At 45.6% G+C, this 21,465-nt stretch overlaps 1 protein-coding gene across 2 annotated transcripts in view; it reads right to left on the reverse strand.

Annotated features, from left to right (window-relative positions):
• Positions 1-21,465, reverse strand: part of LOC144754887 (hexokinase-1) — a 1,510,469-nt gene that overhangs the window by 1,390,309 nt on the left and 98,695 nt on the right. The window lies entirely within an intron of this gene.

A 21,465-nucleotide genomic window follows, 5' to 3' on the forward strand; every position in this document is an offset into this window, starting at 1 on the left:
CAATAGTGCGCATGGGCATCGACTCCATCCTTAGATTGTTTTTTGCCATGTTCGGAAATGATGGAGTTAGTAGAAAATAGAAAAGAGATGTCTATGTGTGTATATCTAATTAAGATAGAAAACTGGAACAGATACAGGTCCCGGGGAGGTAGGTGGGCGTGTGAGACTCTGAAGCTCTACATACCAAGAACAGATGCATACTGGTAAGTAGCATTTTCCGTTCCGAGGCATATGAGCTGCAGATCTCACACTAAGCATTGATTGTACTGCAGTATCTCCCCTAGCGGTGATCGCCTGTATCTGTTGCAGTAGTTTGAAAGAGAGTTTTGAGGACAGCTTGGCGTACAGCAGCTTGCTGCTTTGTTTGTACATAAACACAATAGTGTTTTGTGAAGGTATTTATGGTAGACCATGTTGCTGCTCTGCATATATCTTCTAGAGGAATGTTTCCTAAGAAAGCCATAGAGGCTCCTAGTTTGCATGTGGAATGCGCTCTAGGAGGAATAGTTAGTGTATGTTTTGCTTTTTGATAGCATATTTGTATACATTTTACAATCCATCTTGATATTCCTGCTTTGGAGATGGGGTTGCCTTTATGTGGTGGTGAAAAAGCAACAAATAATTGTTTAGTTTTGCTAACATTTTGGGTTCTGTCGATGTAATAGAGAAGTGCTCTTTTTACATCTAGGTATGTAGAGCTCTTTCTGCTACAGAGTCTGGGTTTTGAAAAAACACTGGCAGCTCTACCGATTGGTTTATATGAAAAGGAGTAATGACTTTAGGCAGAACTTTTGGATTTGTTCTTAGTACCACTTTGCTACGATGTAATTGTAGAAAAGGTTCTTCTATAGTGAAAGCTTGAATTTCTCTAACTCTCCTGAGAGAGGTAATGGCAATAAGGAATGCTGTATTCCATGAAAGGAATTGCAGTTCGCATTGGTGTAAAGGTTCAAAGGGTGGTCACATGAGCCTGGTAAGAACAATGTTTAGGTTCCATACTGGAGAGGATGATAACCTAGGAGGAATGATTCTTTTTAGGCCTTCCATAAATGCTTTTATTGCTGGTACGCTAAATAGTGACAGATGTTGTCTGTTCTGTAGGTACGCAGCAATGGCTGCAAGATGGAGTCGTATAGATGAATACACTAGGTTACATCTTTGAAAATGTAGAAGGTAACAGATGATATTTTGGATAGCCTGAGGCGGAAGCCGGGGATCTCAGCGCTCTCTTGCGCACTCTGTTGATAGCTTAATATTATTGATTACGAATAATATTTTAGTCCGATTCCCTGTGATCTTGTGTCTTGTCACTGTGAGTACCCGTTATTCAGGAGCAAGTACCTTTTAGAAACTGTATATATTTTAGCCTGCAGATTTTAATTTGCTTGTCCCTTACCTGGTGCGAGACTGCTTCGCCCAGGTAGCGTCACGACCGGCCCTCATAGCGCGGTTTGTGTTAGACGCTGTATACTCACCTATCTATCGGAGCCGCCATACTAGGTAGGGAAGGTCGACGGTCCAGTTGATCGTCCCTCCCACCCTCCTCATGCCCATTCTACTATGGATATAAACAACAGACATGCCCGTCCGCGCAGCGGGCGGGCGCAGCGGGCGCGCCGGTGGCGCGCCGAAGGCGACCGGACGGGACCAGGGGCCACCCCCCCTGCCCTAAACATAGTAGATGGAGTTATGCCGATATGTTATGATTCCCGCACTTTAAAAAACCTAATGCCGCCCGTGAAGGACCCCTGTCGGCACTCCGTTGACCCTAGCACTACCACCGATACCTGCTCTCATTGTAAGTTTTCACTTCCCAGCTATAGGGATAACTCATGCACTGCTAAACCCTACAGAATGTTTCTATTAAATTGTCGTTCCCTCACAAAACACGCTGCACAGATGTCACTCTTTTTAGAAGAATCAAGCCCTGATGCCATATTTTTAACATAGACGTGGCTTAAAGATACTTCTGATCTGGGTATTACATCTCTTCTGCATTTGGGATACAGACTTCAGAGGGTGGATAGACCGGAGGGCAGGGGAGGTGGCTTAGGCATTCTCTACAAAAACTGTTATAACTGTAGAACTACCCCGGCCACAATTTCCAATTGTGAGAGCATGCATTTTGCTCTGGAGTTTGCACCCACCGCTACCTTCTCTGGGATCCTTATTTATCGTCCCCCCAATCAAATGGGAGAATTTCTAGATTCTCTACAATCCGAAATTGCAGAAGCAGTGGTCATTAGACCCTATTTCTCCCTATTAGGCGACATTAACATCCATTTGGATGACCCTAATAACCCAGCGACCAAGTCTCTGCTAGAAAATTTGGCGGCCCTCCAAATCACACAGAAGGGTTTTGAACCTACTCACGAAAAAGGCCATCTCCTCGATGGGGTATTCAGTAACGATCAAAGACTTGAGGTAGGGACTCCTCTGCCTCTTACATGGACAGATCATTTTTTGATCCCCATATTATGGCGGCCAGTCATCCCGGCCCTGGTACCTCCCCGTACTATCCTACAAGGGAGAGAATGGACAAAATTGTCCACTGATCGGTGGATCAAGTCTCTGTCCTCTGCCCCCTCCCAGGCTGGGGTTGATCCCTCACTGCTTTATGATAACTATACCAAGTGGCTGTATACGGCCTTGGATTCTATCATACCCCAGAAAGCCCTTAAAGAGAAGACCAAATCAAAGGATTCTCCCTGGTATACTCCCCAACTCAAGGATTTGAAAAGAGGATGCAGGAAACTCGAAAGAATGTGGAGGGAATCTCGCAATAATTTAGATAAAATTAAACATCACGAAGCAATAAAAAAATATAAAGCTGAAATCAGATGCACTAAAGCCTCTTACTTCGAAGAAAAAAATCACTAACGCATCGAACTCTCCAAGAGAAATTTTTAAAATTGCTAAATTTCTTATTGATACTCCTTCTGTTTCCCTCGATCCCAGCAAAGCTCAGATGCGTTGTGATAAACAAGCTGAATATTTTTATAAGAAAATACAGACTATCACCTCTACATTTGACCCACCTAATCTGGTCTATGATGAAGGACTGATCTCACCGCATATTAAGCCCCCCAAACTAGAGGAGTTCCCTCTGCTTAAAGAGGACTCCCTTGATATCCTTATGCGGAAAGTCAAATCTGGGTCTCCCACTGATCCTGCTTCTCCGTGCCACTTAGTTAAGATCATAGACATTATCAGACCTGTCGTTCTCAACATCCTAAATACCTCCATTTCCACTGGCTTAGTTCCTTCTGCGTGGAAATGTGCCCAAATCAGAGCATTGCTGAAAAAACCCACCCTTGATCCTGAAAATATGGCCAACTATCGACCTATCTCATTGCTCCCCTGGGTTAGTAAACTGTTAGAAAAACACATTAATGTCTCCATTACACAATTTTTGGAGAATAATCACTTGCTTCATGACTCTCAGGCAGGCTTTCGTCCCAAGTTGGGAACTGAGGCCGCCCTTTTGACGGTGACTGAATTGGCTAGGAAACAGATGGACGAAGGCGGCACTACAGCAATTATGCTGCTTGATCTTAGTGCCGCCTTCGACACTGTTAACACCAGCATTTTACTTCACCGCCTTCACCAAATAGGAATTTCAGGGAAGGCCATTCTCTGGCTTCAGTCCTTTTTGGAGAACCGTTTTTTTGAGGTGGTGGAGGGTACTACCCACTCAAAAACGTGGCGGCTTGACCAAGGTGTGCCCCAGGGCTCTGCCTTGAGTCCTACCCTTTTTAATATTTATATGCAACCTCTTGCTAACATAGTACATTCGTTCGGGCTAGAGATAGTGACCTATGCCGACGACACGCAACTGTTTGTATCTATGAACCAGCCCAATACTTCCCCTCACAATCTTAGTAATTGCCTGATAGCAGTCACCCAGTGGATGACCAGCTCGCATCTGAAGCTTAACGGCGAGAAAACTGAGCTAATGATTCTGGGCAACTCATCCATCCCTAGTCCTCTATCAGATTGGCCTCTGTGTATGGGTACCCCGCCCCAACCAAAGACCCAAATAAAGAGTTTGGGCATTTGGCTGGACGCAAATTTAAATTTTACACAACAAGCTACCATTCTGTCCGCCACTTGCTTCGGTCTTATGCGCATGCTCAGGAAAGTGCTGCCACTCCTTCCTTCCCAAGCTCGTAGAATAATGGTGCAAGCCATTATCTTGTCCCGTCTGGACTACGGGAACTCTTTATACCTTGGGGCTCCTGCATCTACAACAAGGAAACTCCAGGTCACCCAAAATGCGGCAGCCCGCCTTTTGCTGGGCCTTGATAGGCGAGAATCAGGTACAGCAGCTCTAAATAAACTTCACTGGCTCCCTATCAAGGCTAGAGTACTTTTTAAATCTATGTGCATTATGCACAAGGCCTTGTGGAAGACCGCTCCAGCAATGATCTGTTCTTTAGCAACTCCTTACCTCCCCCTCAGAACATTGCGATCGAGTACTGCTTGTCTGGCCACCATGAATAAGATCAAACGTACCAGATGGGGCGGACGTTCCTTCTCCTGGAATGCCGCCAAGGCCTGGAATGCTCTGCCTACTACCCTTCGCAGTGAACCTAACCTGCTGAAATTTCGGAAGGATCTGAAAACTTTTCTTTTCATTTAATTTTTATCCAGCACCTCTCAGTTTGACTTCACTTAGCGCTACGAGGCCTCCGGGTTGTTTGCGCTTAATAAAACCCAATTAATAATAATAATAATAATGTAGAGGATCAATTTGGTTGTTAGTGCAGTAAATGGCAAACCTTTTCCATTTTGCTGTATAGCACGCTTTAGTAGTAGGTCTTCGGGCTTCCTTAATGATATTCATACAGTCTGGTGGTAGGTTAAGGTAACCAAACTCTAAGACTTCAGGAGCCAGATTGCTAGAATCAGCTGAGTTGGATCTGGATGTCTGATGTCTTCATGGTTCTGCGTTAGCATTGATGGTGTCAGTCACAGTCTTTGATGTGGAACTAGAGAGAGTTCTAGTAATGTTGTGAACCACGGTTGGCATGCCCATGTGGGAGCTACTAAGATCCTCTTGAGAGATTGTCTTAGTTTGCGCAATACTAGTGGTATTAGTGGGATTGGCGGAAAAGCGTACGCTAATCTGCCAGACCAGTTCATCCATATCGCATTGCCCTTGGACAACGGGAGTAGAAATCTGGCAGCGAAGGTTGGGCATTTTGCGTTTTTGTGTGTGGCGAACAGATCTATGTCTGGTTGACCGCACTTTTGAAAGAACGGGTGAAGAACTTGGGGATGTAGTTCCCATTTGTGAATCTGTTGTCTCTGCCGAATTAACAGACCTGCTATCAGATTGTGAATTCCTGGAAGGTGTTCTGCCAATAGATATATTTTTTGTGGAATGGCCCATCTCCAGATGTTCTGTGCAAGCTGGGACAGTTGTAGAGAGTGTGCCCCCCCCTGTTTTTGTATATAGTACATGGCTGTCATGTTGTCCGTCCGGATCAATACAGCTTTGTTTTATAGATGTACTTGGAAGGAATTGAGCGCTAAGAATATTGCTAGCAGCTCCAAGTGATTGATGTGGAGCACTTTTTGTTGAGTGGTCCATTGTCCCCGAGTTGTATGGTGTAGGAGATGGGCTTCCCATCCCGTCAGGGATGCGTCTGTTGTAAGAACTAGTTGTGGAACAGGCTTGAGGAACTGCTGCCCTCTGGACAAGTTTTTGGTGTTCCACCACTGCAGAGAGCGATGTGTGCGGCTGTCTACCAACACCAGGTCTGTAAGTTGTCCTTGAGCTTGGTTCCACTGTTGTGCTAGGCATTCTTGCAATGGGCGCATTTGCAGTCTTGCATATAGTACAATAAAAATGCAAGATGCCATCAGGCCTATTAGCTGCATGAACACTGGCTGGGAGAGAGTGTCGGTCTTGAAACCTTGTGACTAAGGTTTGAATGCTCTGTATCCTGGCTGGACTGGGCTGTCTTGAAACCTTGTGACTAAGGTTTGAATGCTCTGTATCCTGACTGGACTGGGATACGCTAGAGCTGTAGACGTGTTTATGGTAGCCCCTAGATATTGATGTATATGAGAGGGTTAAAAATGCGACTTGGAGTAGTTGATTGTGAACCCTATGTCGTGTAGTGTTTGAATTGTTTGAGATGTGTGTTGGACACACTGATTTAATGATTTGGCTTTTATGAGCCAATCGTCTAGGTATGGGAAGACATGGATGTGCGGTCTTCTGAGATGTGCTGCTACAACTGCTAGGCACTTTTTAAAAACTCTTGGTGCAGTTGTAACTCAGAATGGAAGGACTTTGAACTGATAGTGTTGTCCTTGTAGCACAAACCTTAGATACCTCCTGTGAGAAGGATGTATGGGAATGTGGAAGTAGGTGTCCTTTAGATCTAGTGGAGTAAGGAAGTCGCCTTTCTGCAACAACGGGAGTACTTGTTGTAAAGTGATCATGTGAAAAAGATCTGACTGTATCTAGAGATTGAGGGGCCTGAGATCTAGAATTGGTCTTAGTGTCCCGTCCTTTTTGGGTATTAAGAAATACAGCGAGTAAACCCCCGTTCCTTGTTCTTGTAAAGAAACTAATTGTATTGCGTCCTTTTGTAGAAGTGACAAAACTTCTTGTTTCAGCAGAGTAAGGTGTTCTACAGACACTGGACGCTGCCTGGGTGGTATGTGTGGAGGGGTTGCTGTAAGTTCTAGGCAGTAGCCATACTGGATAATCTGTCATACCCACTTGTCTGTTGTGATGGAATTCCAGACCGGTAGGAACTGTGTTAATCTGCCCCCTACAGGAGTAGAATGCTGTGGGGGAAGCAGAAGAAAGTCACTGTTTTGAGGAGGGAGAGGTTTGATTATTGTTGTTTCCTCGACCTCTTCCCTTATTGTTGCTGCCTCTATAACCTCCTATTAAATACCCTTTGTTTGAGGATGTTTGTGTATTAGCCTTAAAGGAAGCTAAATTGTCTACTCCAGCTTGTTTGGAACCTCCTCTATAAAAGGAGCGACGAAAGGAGCCTCTTGCTTGGGTGGATTGTAAAGCACCCATAGATTTGGCTGTATCAGTGTCCTTTTTCATTTTTTCTAGTGCTGTGTCTACTTCAGGACCAAACAATTGTTGTTGGTTGATTTAATATAGTGGTTTGTACCTCCTGCTTAAATCCTGAAATGCGTAGCCACGCATGACGTCTTAGGACACTGGCGTTTATTACCCTGGATGCAGTGTCTGCTACGTCAAATGCACATTTAATGGCGGCATTTGAAATAAGCTTACCCTCTTGTATGAGGTAATTTGCTTGTGCCTTATATTGGGCAGGTAGATGTTGTAAGAGGGTCTCTAACGGATCATAGTGAGCCCTGTCATATCTTGCAAGTAGGGCTTGTGTTTTGGCTACGCGCCATGTATTGCTAACTTAGGCAGCTATTCTTTTGCCTTATGCATCTATTATTTTGGATTCCTTATCAGGACGTGGTGCTTCACCTGATGTTTGGGAATTTGCCCTTTTTCTAGAGTTGGCAACAACCAGTGAGTCTAATGGTAGTAGTCCTTTAATGTAAGGAGGGTCCCCAGGAGCAGGGCTATACTTTTTTTCTATCCTTGGGTTTATGATTCTAGCTCGTACAGGATCTTTAAACACTTCAGGTGCGTGCTTAATGACACCTTTAATCATTGGCAATATCTGAACAGATTTTTGGGATTGCTCAAAAATGTCTAATAAAAAATCCTCTTCTGCCTCATCTGAATGCAGAGTGACATTGTGATAGATGGCAGCTCTATTAATTAAGTGTCCAAACCCAATATTGTCTTCTGGAGGGGAAGGTTTTGATGGATATGCATGTGGGTCTGGAATATCAGGTATATATTGTGGGTTTGGGTATTCCCCGTCTGGTGTGCCAGTTTGGTAGGGAAAAGGCTCAGCTGGGTTTTCCCCTCCCCCTATGCTATACTCATCATGTTATGTTATGTTATATGTTTGCTTATAACGCGCACTAATAGTCAAGACTGTCCTGGCGCGGGAGAAGATTCAAATATCAGCTAAAAGAAAGCAAGTGGTCTACATGGTTTGCCTAAATAGGAAAGTTTTTAGATGTTTTTTAAAATATGTGAGGCTTGTCGTATGTCTAAGATGGTCGGGGAGGTTGTTCCATAGCTGGGCGGCTCTGACCACTAGGGATTTACCCCCGAGACGAGCTCTCTTGAATCTGGGAGTGACCAAGTGTCTAAGGGAGGCAGATCTCAGTTGCAGCGGGGGATGGTAGAAAGCAAACCTATCTCTTAGGTAGGACAGGCATGGGCCGTGTAAGGCTTTGAAAGCCAGTGTCAGAATCTTAAAGCGCACTCTGGCGTAGTCCAGACGCGAAAGTATAAGTGCTTGGCCACTGTTTCTTTAGCTTCCTGGGGGAGAAGGGGAAAGAACTTCCGGAGGGTGGTAAGGGTCCCATAACAGGTTCCCGCCAATCGCATGATCTGATCTCGGAAGCATAGATCAGCTCCGAACCAGATCCCTAGGTTCTTTGCAGCCCCGCAATTCCCAGTGGGGCACGGCAGTCCCATGGGCCAAATGGATTCTTTAAATCCCGCTGGAAAGTGGCCGTACAGGAGAATCTCCGACTTGTCCTCATTGCATTTGAGATCCGCCTGGGCAAGCCAGGCAAATACTGAGGACAAGCACTGCTGGACTCTCTCTGTGCAGAGATTGTTCTTGTCCCACGTGAAGAGAAGTTGGGTGTCGTCGACATAAGCCATTATTTTCGCACCCAAGCTCTCAGCAAGATAGCCAAGGGGGGTCAAATAAACATTAAAAAGTAGGGGACTCAAAGTCGACCCTTGGGGGACTCCAGTATCTACCCTGCTGTTCGAGGAGTGGTAAGGGGGAATTAATCAACTGGGAGGGATGAGGAATTTTGCGTGTCCGTTTCTTTCCCCAAAGTATTCACTTAGCAATCAACAAAAAAGGACACTTGTAACACTGTTCGACTTTCGGTTTAGTGCAAATAAGGAAACCCTCAGAGAGGTCAATGTTTACTTGCGAGTAGCGGTATATTAGTTTCATCCGCCCCACATTGACACTCATGCAGTTATCATCGGGTTTTTCCTCTTGGTATGTACTGCTAGCCTCATCCAGAGGCACCTCAAGTCTCAAGTGTAGTGTCCAGAGACAAAAGGACTTTCCCAAAAGGATTGATAAAAAATGAAAAAGAGTACCCTGAAAAATTTTTAATATTGGGTAAACTTACATTATTAAAAATTTTGAATACTCATTGGTAGACCAAGTTACGTGACTACATGGTATTGCTAGAGTGGTTTTGTCTAATATTAAAATTCATCATCCTGAGGAGGTGTATGTGGTGAAGAATGAGGAGGAGCATTTAGAGGAGATATATTTAAAGGAATATGAGGTGAAGGAGAAGGAGGAATAGGAGAAGAGGGGTGCATAGGAGATGTGGCACAGTCCTTCTTAACAGGCACTGGAGGTGTAGGTGCTGTATCCGATTTCCTCTTTCTATGTGGCATAGTGGAGACATGTCCTGTTTGTGGATCAATGTAGATCCTTTTTTGTAGAGGATCTGGGTGAAAAAGCTCCTCTTCTTGAGGAACCACTTTCGGCGCCGATTTTTTCGGTTCCGGACGTGTTTGTTGCTTGTTGATAGCCTTAGGAGCCGGTGTAGAGTCTTTTGGCGTTGTTTTCGGTACCGAAGGTGTTGTTTTTTGGAGCCGAAGCCTGTTTCGAGGGTTTGGGAGCATCGGGAACAGGCTTTGTCGGCTTCGGTGCCGAAGGCCCTGGCTTCGGAGTCAACGTTTTTTGTTGACTTTGAGGCATCAGAAGCAGGCTTTAGCGCTTTCGGAGCCGTTTTGTCTCTGGGAGTCGACGGTTTCGGAGTGTCTTTCGGAACTGGACTTCTTTGGATTTCAGTGCCGAGGGAGGTGGTGGGATGCGCGGTTTGCTCGGCATGGAGCTACCGGAAGGCTTCATTATTTTCTTCGGAGCCGGGCTCGATGGCGGGCCTTTTGTAGTGTTTTTTCGATCTCGACTGGGCCCCGGAGGCGGAGTGTTAACCTTTACCTTCGATTTTGGAGTTGGGGCAATATTTTGTTTGTATCAAAAGATTGTTAAGTTCCATTTTGTCTTTACTGGAGAAATCTGTATTAAGCTCAGATCATATGCTGGAAATGATTTCCGTAATGTTCCGTGAAGTGCAAAAGGCAACAAAATTTGACACCATCAAACTCTTGCTTAATATACCTAAACAATTGAAAGAACAGACAGATGTTAGGCCTGTTTTACTCGTTCCCCGGGGAGAGCAGAGAGATGCGTCTGTGCAGCAGGAATACCTCTTTTCCCATTGCCCCCCATTGAACCTTTGTGTAATCTTGAAAATGAAGAGCTCTGTCTAAACTCACTTTTTGGGGAGGCTGTAGTGGGTCCCCCTTTGGGAAATGTCATACTAAAACCTTATCCTTTGTTCATTAAGGGAAAAAGGAGGCCAGTAGAGCCATTGAGAAAGAAGGGAACATTAGGGGTCATGTTGGGTGAAAAGGAGGGGGAGAGACGGAGGGGGAGGTCCCATCCGCTTTACAGGCCCAACTCCCCAACTCATCAGTGAAAGGAGAATCAAAAGCAGGGAAGAGGGGAGGTCCTGTAACAAACCTCAAAGGGGAAAATATGAAAAAGAAACATAAAAAGACAAGACAAGACAAGACAACTCCCTAAACGAAAAGTGTCAAAATTGTATTTTCCACAGATCCCAGACAGCCAGAGCGATGTTCAGACTATAATAGAGGAGAGTGGTCCCAAACCGCCAGCTGAGGAGGGTGCTCCCAGGAACCCCATTACAGCGCATCTGACTCCTGTCGGAAGAGTGGGGGCTACTGGAACAGCAGCAACTCCATTAAGTCTACTGCTGCAGTCTCCACAAGTACCTCATTCTCTCCAGCTCAGTGAGCTGGGCGATCCATCGGGAAGGGGAACGCTAATGGGAGGTGGGACTCCGATACATCAGACATGGTCCAGAGTTTTGGGGCCAGAGCAGATGGCAACCTAGAGGTGGGGCCTCAAACGCTGGGCAATTTACAGATGGGTCGAATAGAACTTTTATAGGGTCAATAGCATCAGATAATAGAAAGCCAGAAGTCCGAACCACCTCTAACATGTCGCACCTGAAGATTAAGTCCAACGAGGAAGTACAAGCGGTTAATCGTGGTGATATGGTGTCTCTGTGGATCCCCCCCAAGAGATGCTGTGCAGAAAGACAATGTGGCGCAGAATGCTTCATCGCCCATTATGGATCGCATTTGGCTATTTGAGAATGAATCCTCTCCGATAAACATAGGATTCATTCTCAAACTTTTTTCCGAAATAGAGGCACTGAAGTTGATAGAAAGCAGGGATATTTTAAATATGAATATTATCCTGCATGAGAATTTTTCTCACTCTTTAGAGTTACATTTCGCTCCCCGATAGTGGCCAATTTGGCTCTGCAGAATTGAGAGCACTTTTTAAAACTAGGGCTAGATATAACGCGGATTCAGATTTTGAGGAATATTCTACCATGTGTCCTACAATTCAGTGTCCAACAGCTCTGAGGGCCAGTATTTCTGTGGTGTTAGACGCTGTGGGCCCGACTGAGTACCCTTTGGGTAATGCAAAAAATATTACGGTCTCATTAAACAAAAGGGGTCGCTTAATAAATCTGGTGTCCGATTCCGTAGTTGCCCGTCAGGCCCCTGACATAGAAGACTATTTGGCCCAGTGGAGACGGGTAGCAAAAGCCCTGAGTACCAACTGTCCGAAGGGAGAAAGAAGCGCTCCTTTGAGGTAGCCGGGGGGTACTTCTGTCTTGGAATATGACTGGCTTAGGTCATCAAGAGGAAAAATTGAATTTCTTAAAATCCTCTGATTATATACTTCCAGGAAACCTGGTCATGCAAAGATTTTGATTGTGATGACTTTTTTATTTTCTCCTTTCTCGCTAAGCACTCCGAAAGGGGACACGCAAGCGAGGCGGTCTCCATTCTGCTCAAGAATTAGATTAATTGTACTCAAAGTATTTTGCCATCCATCAAATCTCTGTATCTGCCTGAAGCTGGCATGTTTTGGAGAGTCTGGCAGACCCACCTTCTTCCTGGTGGCAAATCTTTATATCCCCCCTGGGAGAAATTTCGACCATTTGTTGAGCACACTCTTTGCATATATTAATGAGATAACTACCATGGAAAAATGCCACTTTGTGGTATTAGTGGGAGATCTAGATGCGAAAATCTCCAATTCTGCACTTGAGATTTATGCTAATCCAGATAAAGAGGAAATCTGGAACATTCCGGATTCCCTTCTACCAGATAAAATAAAAACGGATAAACAGGGATTTTCTCCTGCTTGATAGCATCAGAAGTACAGATTTGGTCATTTTAAATGGGAGGGTGCCTGTCGATACAATTTACTTTTCAATCCCATCATATACAAAGCCTACTGGACTATGTGGTTGTTTCCCATCAACTGTTTGGTGCCTGTGAAAACCTAGATGTCTCTCTGTCAGTATGGAGTGATCAGAGCGTAATAGGTTTGACATTGGCCTTTAACCTACCTGCAGTGAATCAAGGGGACTTGGGCCAGGGCTCGGTGGTCTTTAACAAAGCAAATGGATGTTTTTTAGACGCAAAAAAATACCACGGAGGTAGGTGTGATAGTGAAGAAAACGTTTGTTGACCAGCAAGGCCATGCTTATGCCAATATTATACCAGTTCTTTGAGGCCCAAATGAGGGAGATAAAAAAATGTAAGCTCTGAATCCACTGGTCCCCGTCGGGCAAACCAGGGTACCCCTTCGCTGAAAGTACTAAATCAAGAAATTAACAGTTTAGTCCAGAACAACATCTACAATCGTCATCGTCCCCCCTGATTACGTGGAGCTTGTCCGCCATAAAGGACATGATGTCCGAGCCCTCTGCCCCAACTGGAACCCCCCGTAGGCATAGGTTATTGCGGCGCCCCCTGTTTTCCAAGTCCTCCTGCTTGATCTGCAGTTCGATGTGCTGTTCCTTTAGGGTGACCAGGAACCCGGGTCAGGATGTCGGGATGATGCTTGGGCGGCCAGGTGGAACAGACACCCGATGGGCGCGGTCCAGAGCCGGTGGGGACACGTCATCGTCCCCCCTGATCTCGTGGAGCAGGCCTGCCACAAAGGTCATGATGTCCGAGCCCTCTGCCCCAACTGGAATCCCCATAGGCGTCCCCTGTTCTCAAAGTCCTCCTGCTTGATCTGCAGTTCGATGTGCTATTGCTCCAGGGTGGCGAGGCACTGCCATAATTGCTCCCGATACTCCGTGTAAGCGTCGACTGTCCTTTCAAGGTCATCCACGCTCTCTCCAAGTCCCACGACGTCTCTCCTGAGCTCTTTGACGTAGGCCTGTACCTCTGTTTTAAGGGAGCCAATTTCAGATTTGAGTTCTTGCATGACACTGGCCATGAAGGACTGGGTGACAGGGTCAAAAGGTCCCCCCGCTAACTATGTCATTTCTGCTGCAGGGGCCGAGCCCGATCTGTTCCACAGGGCCTTGACCGGGTTGTCTTTTGGGGGTGCAGCAGAGTCTTTCCCAAACCGTGAGTGGGTCATGGCCCCTCAGAGACTAATGTGACAAGCTCCCTAGACTCCCTGTCTAGGCGAGGAGGCACTGCACAGGGTCAGATGGTTGTCCGGTCAGATGAAAGAAGGGCAGCCCAGCCAGCAGGGACAAGATGCCAGTGGAGTGAAATATGGGTAGTCAGAGGATATCCCCTTGAAGCCCTGAGGCCCTCCAGGCAGTCCACCGGCCACTTGAGTGAGTTTGAATCATAGGGCAGGGCAGGGCAGCCCAGCTGGGATACCGAGGTCTAACCCAAACACGTGGGGCGCACCTTCACACCCTGGCGGGGGCACTCAGGGGTAAGCAGCCCACCCAGATCAGGGAGCGATTTTAGGAATTGCAAAGACTCCCAGGGGCCCAGCCCCAGCGCACCTCACCACTCCAGAGTGTGTTTGTTTCGCAGGCGCCTTCACACCCCCTCGGTGCAGGGGGCTGTGTCCCAGCACCCCCCAGGAGGTATATCAGAGATGGGGGCCGCCCAGTGGCCGGCGGAGCAATGTCAAACCCCCGTCCACAGAGGGGTTCCCCTCCAAGGAGTGCCACTCCGCCAGGGGGGCAGGGCCGCAGATAACGGGCAAAGTTCGCTAGCACTCCACTCCGGGGCACTCCGGGGCACCCCAGGGTCCCCCCTGGGGCACCCGCGTTGCTGGGTGACTAGGTGTCTACAGTCTCCGCGGAACAGCCAGAAGGCAGCGTACCTCACACACACACACATACAGTCAGGATCCCGCGAAGTCACCGCAGCACAGCGGGCCAGGCCGTCAGGTCCCTCACTCCACCAGAAAGGGCCCAGGACAGCAGCGAGGGTAGTGTAGCTGTAGGTTCCAAAAGGTCACCTGGAGTTGCCTGGGTCCCCACTCCAGGCCTCTGATGTAGGGCCAACCACCCCGCTGCAGCGCTGGGGATAACAAGAAAGACCCAGTCCAGACAGACGCTCCTCCGGGTCAGGAGAGGCACAAGATGGCATAAGCCGTGCCCCTGGCCGAGGCACGATCTAGCGGCGCCCAGCGCTCCACCGAATGCGGTCCAGCGCCTTCGGCATATTGACTGTCCGTAAATATGGTTACTCTAATTTTTTTCCCAAATTTACAAGCCCTCGTCAATGCAAACAATTTGGCTACTTGGGAAGATTTGACTACTTTTAGACAGGAAGCTTCTACGATACCTGACCCAGTACATACAGCATAGCCAGACATCAGTTCTCCATTATCCCATCTCAAACGTGACCCATCAACAAACAGTACAAAATCCGACTCTTCCAGTGGGACATCAAAGAGATCTAGCCTCGACTTTGTACACATCTCTGTTACATCCCAACAATCATGATCAACTTCCTCTTTTACTTCTTCACAATACAAATAGGGCAACAATGTTGCTGGATTCACCATGGTACATCTTTCAACTGGGGACCCTGCTTAATCCAGAGAACGATATTACCGCGAACTATCGCTCACTATGTGATCATGTAACCAGGAAACTTGATCATATGGCACCGCTGAAAGTAATCAGGAAAAGAGGTAACCCTTCCGCGCCCTGGTATACGGAAACACTGAAAGACCTGAAAAACGTTTGTAAAAAGGCGGAAAGGCAAAGGAGAAAAGACTACACAGAACAGAATAGACTACTCTGGAGGCTGACAATAACTAAGTACAAGAAAGAGATTGCCACAGCCAAAGCAAAACACTTTGCAGCCATTATCCTAAAAAGCTCTAATAAGTCACGCGATATCTTTAAGATAGTAAAAGATCTGTCCCACCCTGAGTGCGCCAATAGCAATATCAAACCCTCACAGGAATTATGTGATGGTTTGGCCTCCTTCTTTCAGGAAAAAATTACCAAGCTAATAGAGAGTATGGAGGATGCCCCCACTTCCCTAGCGCAGCACAAGAGCAGCATGGAGAATGGGAAGAAGAGAGAAGGAATGGATGGACACCTAATGCCAAAGGCTATCCTGGACAAATTCGATACTCCTGCAGAACAAGAGTTTGCGCAAATAGCCCTTAACATAACATCTGGATCCCCATTGGATCCTCTACCCCACAAAGTAGTAAAGGAGTTTGGGGCTGAATTCTTTCCTGTACTCCGTCAGTTATGCAATCAATCCCTCGGCACAGGTATTGTACCGAGAGAATGGAAACAGGCAGTTGTCACACCTCTTCTGAAAAAATCGAATTTGGACCCCAGTTGCCACAAGAATTACCGACCCATCTTGCTCCTGCCGTATCCAATTAAGATCATGGAACGGCTGGTCAGTAGGTCGTTGTCCCTCTTCCTGGAAACTAACAACATCCTTGAAGAGGAGCAATTTGGGTTTAGACCAGCCCATGGGACCGAGTCAGCTTTGCTGATGGTCCTGGACAACCTGCGAATGAGGGCGGACAGGGGAGAATCAGCAATTCTAATCCTGCTGGACCGGTCCGCCGCGTTCGACACGGTGAGTCATGACATCCTGCTGACAAGGCTGAAAACTATTGGAGTAGAGGGAGTGGCGCTCGACTGGCTTCGCTCTTACCTGACAGATAGATGGCAGGCAGTAGCACTCCCTCCATACCAGTCTGAGTTTGCTATAGTTCCACAGGGGTCTGCGATCAGCCCGATCCTTTTTAATGTCTACATGCAACCCCTGATGGGCATCATCAAGGCTCACGGCATTAGCGTGATCAACTATGCGGATGACACGCAGCTGATGATTTCTCTTGATGGTGCCCATGCAGAATCACTGGAGACATTCCACACCTGCATGTTGGAAATGGCAACTTGGCTAAAAAGCAACTCACTACAGTTTAACAGTGGTAAAACTGAGATAATGCAATGCAAAGTGGGAAGAATCGCCAGAAACCTGCCTGTTGACTTTTGGCCTCTAGATTCAGGTGAACCACTGACACCAGTAAAAACAGTGCGGAATTTGGGGGTCAGCTTTAATGACAACCTGAATCTGGAGACCAACGTCAACAAGCAGGTGAGCAGCTGCTTTGCCCTAATGCGGGGCCTCCGAAAGCTGCTGCCTCTCCTTCCAGCACAGACTAGAGCTACCGTAGTCAGGAGCACTATTCTTAGCCGCCTGGATTACTGTAACGCTCTGCTACTGGAATCTCCTGCATATTTGATTTCCAGACTCCAGAGCATCCAGGTGGCGGCAGCGAAAATGGCACTCTCTCGAGGACGACGATCCTCCACCACCCTAGCACTGGCCGAGCTACACTGGCTGCCCGTGCATCAGAGGATCCTTTTCAAATCTCTATGCACTGTCTTCAAGGCAGCACATGGGCTGGGTCCCAAACCTCTACAAAACAAATTCAAATGGTATGAGCCCACACGGACCCTCCGCTCCTCATCCACTAATCTCATTAGTATACCTAGGATCAGGAAAGCTACTCACGGTGGCAGAGCCTTTAGCATAGCAGCAGCCCATCTTTGGAATAGCCCCCTATTGCAATCAGGAAAACAAGCGAACTGATGCCTTTCCGAAAAAAGGTAAAGACATGGCTTTTCCCCAAAGTCTAACTGCCCCAAGAGTAATTTGCGCACTTCCCCTATCCTGCCCCATGATGCTCATTCCTTAGTTGCACTTTCACAGCGCCAGGATGCCCGTAGGGTTGCAGAGCCCTTAAGAAATGGCATAAATTAAATAAATAAATGCATCTTGTCACACTTACATTTTCAGCACCCAAGATTATTCTTTCATACTTATTCAGTCGACTAGGGGTCAAATGTTGAGTACGAGTTCTTGCCAAAAGGATCTCAACTGAATGTGGTACATATATTTTGACAGAGTGTCCCATCACAATCGATTCACTCTCCTCCAGACCCACACAAGTAGCAGCTACTGCTTTTAAACAGCCAGGTAATGCTGCCGCCACTGGATCAAGAGTAGCAGAAAAGTAGGCTACGGGCCGTCGAGACAATCCATGTCTCTGGGTTAACACCAAAAGTGCACACCCTTCTCTTTCACAACAGAATAATGCAAATTCTTTTGTATAGTCTGGCATTCCTAATGCAGGGGCCGACACAAACAACTTTTTAGTTTTATGAATGCTTCCTCACTTTCATCATCCTACTCAATCGGGTCTGTCAACCTTATTAAAGGTTTTGCCAGCAGTGAAAATTCACTTATCCATTGACGACAATATCCAACCACTCCCTAAAACATTCACACTTCCTTTTTAGTCGAATCATTTTTATTCTTTCTGGTGTCATCTTTTTGACTCCTTTCTCTATCTTATGTCCAAGATATTGAACTTCTTGTTTACATAATTTATATTTTCTCTGGACACCTTGTGTCCTCCTTCTGCCAAATGGTTCAGTGAAGCTATTGTGTCAGTGACACAAGCTTCTCTTGTCTTTGATGCCACCAATAGGTCATCAGTATACTGAACCAAGACTGAATTTCCTGGCATTACCAATGTCTCCAAACATTTTTTCAAAATCTGATTGGATATCGACAGACTTTCTGTGTACCCTTGAGGAACTCGGCACCATGCAAAAACACGGTCTACAAACCGGAAAGCAAAAACATATTGGCTATCCATATGTAATGGAATTGATAAGAACGCTTGGCACAAATCAATCACTGTATACCAATGAGCATCCCATGGTATCCAATAAAGAATCACTGCAGGGTTTGGTACTACAGGACAACAGGGTACTACTATTTTATTTATTTTCCTCAAATCTAGCACTATTCTATATTTTCCACTAGCCTTCTCAAGTCCCATGATTGGTGAATTACAAGGACCGCCCAATATTTCTTTTAAAATTCCCTGTTCAATCATTTGGTCAATTTCTAGGGCAACTCCTGCTTTTACTTCAGGACTCATCTGTATTGCGGTGTATTTGGGTATATTACACCTTTCTTTACCATAATTTTGATGGGGTCTACCTTTGCCATTAGACCAATTTCTTTCCATGGAAAATCCCATATATCTGACCTCACTGTTTCTCTTAATTCAACAGGTAAATCATTTTCAGTAAGAAGTGAGAATATCTCATCCACTTCTGTTCCCTGTTTAGCTAGCATCATCTTGAAGGCTACATCTTCATCCGGCGTTTGGAAAGCCACACCATCAGGCGTACAAAAGATGGTGCAATTCATCTTGCACAACAAGTCTCTACCGAATAGGTTTACTGGACTCGAGTTGCATACCACAAAATCGATACAGGTTTTTAAAATTTCCAATATTCACTTCTAGTGGTTTTCTGATTGGGGGTCCTAATCTGCTTATTTGAGACTCCTACAACTTGGATAGTTTCTCCCGAGAGGGGTAGGTTTGGGATTTCTGCTGTCCTTACAGTAGAACGGGTAGCACCAGTATCCACGAGGAAAGTAATATCATTGCCTTCAACCTTCTCATCAATAAATGGACCGGACTGATCTACCGCCAAGGATGCGACAAATTCGCACTCTTCCTCCCCCCTCATGCACCATCATTGTGACATCCGCAATTAATCTGCACCCCTCTGCATCCAAAATTGTTGAACAGTCTGTGTATTCTTACCACTTTCTCCTTGAAATCCGGTTTTCACACTATATCGCTGCACCTGAGCATTCACATTGTAAGGAAAGGGGGCTTGAGGCACCTGTAACTGAGTAGTAACTATCTGCTGCTGCTGCTGTTGTTGATTCACAACCACCCCATTCTGCATCTGTGGATTCAAAATTTGATTTACCTCATTATTCTGTTGAATGTTTCTACACTCATTCTTCCAATGTCCAAACCTTCCACACCCATGACAAGTATATTTATTTATCGCTTCTGCTCTACTCATTATTCCTTTTCTTTTGCTTTCAATCTCTTTTCTAGCGCTACTCTGTGTGATTACTAGATTTTGCGATTTTGGTGTATTTCGTTTATCACCATACAATGGGATAACCGTTCCAATAGTTACTGGCACGGTCAATGCTTCAGTATTTAAACCTAGCTGATTTATTTTCTGAATCTCTTCTTTTGTTTTATTTAATGCATCCCTTTCTTTTTCTTGTGATGCTCGAATGACTGTTGGATAATATAAAACTTGTGGAATCAATGGAGTTCCCATGGGAGCACTTGGAGTTGTATCTCTGGCACTCTCCTGATAAGGCGGAGGTCTCTTTATCAAAATATCTTCGAATAACTCATCATCCGATTCATTACACCCTATCCCTGTGGTAACTATGTGTTTTGTTTTCTCCTTAAATTTGATCCCTTCTTGATCATTAGCCACCAATACTGGATAAAACCCCTCTGTTACTACAGCCCTTCTCCATCTTTTCAATTGATCTCCTTGAGTGACAAATGGGTATCTTGGTAGAAATCCTCTATTAATCCTCACGCCTCCTCTGCATTTTTCACGCTCAAATACCTCAACTTCCCATTCTTCCAAAGCCTCATACTGTGTTAAACTTGGAGTTGGTTCAAACTTATTCATCCTGTTTCTCAAATTCTGAAGAATCCTTACATTAAATGTACCATGTTCAGGGAAAGTCAAGACACCATCATCCCTTGTATACTCCACCCAATTTTCCAACCATACACACGTATGATAACCCCATTTCATCATCATATAGGTAGCCGGTGTGTTAGGAGGTGGCATAAGAAATCCCTCCCTAGTTATTATGCGCTTGTCCTTTTTAAAGAAGTTCTTGATCTTATTTATCAATGTCATTGTTCTCGTTCTCTTATTTAATTCACTCGACAAAATCCAGAAACTCTTCTGTGTTTTCACTAAACCTATTATTCAACACTCGTCCAATGCCTGCACGACTCACACCAACAAACCAAACAGAGCTTACTACGTATTTCCTGCTCCACCCAATACCAGTACGCTACCGGTCTATTAACCAACCAGATCTTTCAACACACCCACTTGTCTGTCCAATGCCAGCGCGGCTCTTGTGACGTCAGTATTACTCCTTCTACTGACCCTCCCTTTACAATCTGCAGTTTTTTTTCCTCACGCCCGCTGCTCCAACCAATACCAGCGCAGCTCTCTGTGACGTCAGTATTACTCCTGCTACTGACCCTCCATTTACAAGGTAATACAACAATGTCTGTTTTCGTTACAAAATTCTTGTTAGTAACAACGTAAAAACAGTGCTACTCTGTCTGCTCCACTAAACCAAAGGTAGTTTCTCCACAAGCTACAAAGAGAAAAATTCCTTCCTGTCACTGCGAATACAAAACACTGTTTACCCTTCACTTAAGCTCGGGGAGGGCCTGCTACTCCTCTAGGAATACTCCACCTTTGGGTAAGGCCAAAGTTTCACAGGCGGGCCCTATGCGGTCATTCACACTCTTCTCACCCTAATAGAATACTGCCAGCCCTCCATAGCTTCACAGTATTATGACAACATACGAGTAACCTTCTGCAGTGTGATTTCCAATTACCACACTCTTGTCAATTCCATTCCCGGGATTCCCAGGTATCTCTGTAACTGTGCTTCCAGACACTATAGTCAATTAGTCAGAACTATAGTCAATAATCAATCATCACCAAACTAATTGATAATAACCATCACTCTGCTACCAGAAAAACTGATCCAGCGAAAGGTCAGGATGAACATTTCACAATCAACAAATTACTCAAAACGGGCCCACAGACACATTCAAATTTCCTGACTTTCGCTGGGGGAAAAGTTTTATTTTACTTTGATCTGAATTAGTCAATGCCTAAGGAGTAGTTTCTGTCCTGTAACTCCAGTTCTGTAGTAGGGGTATCTCTGTTATAGTCATAATCTAGTGAATAGTCCCGCCCATGTGCGTGGACCCCGGCAATCAAAAATAATCTCTTAAGACGTCAGAAAATTGCAGAACTGCCAAGACACTTAAGAGAGAATTTAAAGACAAATAATGCAGCCTATATACA

Source organism: Lissotriton helveticus, chromosome 5_1 (assembly GCF_964261635.1).
Source record: "Lissotriton helveticus chromosome 5_1, aLisHel1.1, whole genome shotgun sequence".
In the NCBI taxonomy this organism is placed as follows: Eukaryota; Metazoa; Chordata; class Amphibia; order Caudata; family Salamandridae; genus Lissotriton; species Lissotriton helveticus.